The sequence below is a fragment of the Octopus bimaculoides genome, chromosome 4 (genome assembly GCF_001194135.2).
Source record: "Octopus bimaculoides isolate UCB-OBI-ISO-001 chromosome 4, ASM119413v2, whole genome shotgun sequence".
Lineage (NCBI taxonomy): Eukaryota > Metazoa > Mollusca > Cephalopoda > Octopoda > Octopodidae > Octopus > Octopus bimaculoides.
The window spans coordinates 38,529,467-38,531,507 of NC_068984.1; positions in this window are offsets into that span (position 1 = coordinate 38,529,467).

The following is a 2,041-nucleotide window of genomic DNA, read 5'->3' on the forward strand; positions in this document are numbered from 1 at the left end:
TATATATATATATATATATATATATATATATATATATATATATATATCTGTGTGTGTGTGTGTGTAAAGTTGGTAGGTTAAAATCTAAGCTGTCCTCTTGAATATATATGTCCGTGTCTATGTATTTATGTATATTGATACATGAGCCGCATATGTATATACACTTATTACTCCAGTCCTTGAAACGCTTCATCCAAATTTAAATTTTGTATTATTTGATTCTCTGTCTGACGCGTATCTAATTGGAAATTTCCTACTTGTACGATTTTGTAATTCCTATTAGCAAATGAAACATGTGCAATGGGGAATAAATAATACCAAAAACCTTTTTAATCTCCTGTTTTGATTTATATTTATGTATATGCTTTTGGGTTGCAACCATGTTGGGACAGCGCTTTGAAGGGCTTTAGTCGGTCATATTGACCCTAGCATTTATTTCAGTCTGATATTGAATTTATCGATTTCATCGATTGGCTAAGTTTACACTAATAAAGACAAATCCACTCTTCCTACACACACACACACACACACACACACACACACACACACACACACACACACACACACACACACACACACACACACACACATACACGCACACACACAATTTTAGTCACGGGATATATTAACCCAAAGTCCCAGTAGCAAAGCGAACTCCTTAGCACACGTTTATGTGTTTATGTATGTTTGTTTATGTGTGTTTGTTGTGTGTGTGTGTGTGTGTGTGTGTGCGTGCGCGTGCGCGCGTATTTGTGAAAACCCTTAACCTAGTGGCCGGAGTGTTCGGTACCCGGGCGGCGTGTTGTGTTCTTGAGCAAGGTGCTTCATTTCATGTTGCTCAAGTCAATACGGTTGAAAATGTATGCATGTATGTACGTATGTATGCACGCATGTATATATGTATGTGTGTGTGTGTGTGTGTGTATATATTTAAGCAATTATTTAAATTTTGAGTATACATCATGTAGTATGCCGATTAAAGCACTTTCACCAGGTATGGCTACCTGATGTCATCCACAGATTTGATGTAAATGTTACCGAATCGATTTCAGGAATTCTGCAGTGTTCTTTCAGTATACAACAAATTAGAGAAATACAAAATGGAATTCTCGAGAACTTTTATTCATCACAACGTGATGAATAAAGTTTCTTGTGAATTCTCTAATTCACACACACACACGCACGCACGCACGCACACACACACACACACACCCTCTAATTTCAGCTGGGATGCGTATTGTCATCATTCCGTTTCATAATTTTTATGAACTGGGTTGACATGTGCCAATGTTGTGGACGTGGTGTAATAATTGGTGGGTATAGGATCGGCCGGCTGATATTTGCAGACAACGTGGTGCTACTTGGCTCTTTAGAAGGTAACCTTCAGTATGCACTGAATGGTTTCGCAGCCGAATGCTACAAGGCAGGGATGAGAATTAGTGTTGCAAAGACTGAAACTTTGGTGCTGTCAGGGAAGTCTTCCCAGTGCACTCTGCATGTTAGCAGACAAGTGGAAAAGTTGAAGTATCTTGTGACCGTATTCGTGAGTGATGTAAAACACTAGGCTGAATTGGATGCTAGATTTGAAGGGGCTGATACAGAAATGTACCAGTTCCAGTATTCGATTCTCAGAGGAGAAGAGGTTGGGAAAAAAAGCCGAACTTGCTATTTTCAACTTGGTTTAGGTGTCTATCCTTATCTATGGTCATAAATGTCAGGTATAACCGAAAGAGTACTATCGCGAATAGAAGTGGCCGAAATGGGGTTCTGCCAAAGGGTCTCCGGATAACATTACTGGACAAGGTGCGTAACTCGGAGATCAGTGATTCTCTCCAGGTTGAGCCTCTGCTTCTCCGCACTACGGACATGTGATTAGAATGTTGTAAGAAGGAATTATGCCGAGCAAACTGGCAGGAAACTTAGGGGCAGACCATGAAACAGATAATATCCATAGTTTTAGTTGGTCAGACTGAGGAAACCAGCCGGAAAGTGTAATGACGGTTGCCTCTGATAGGACCCTATGGGGAAGGTACCTGAGGAC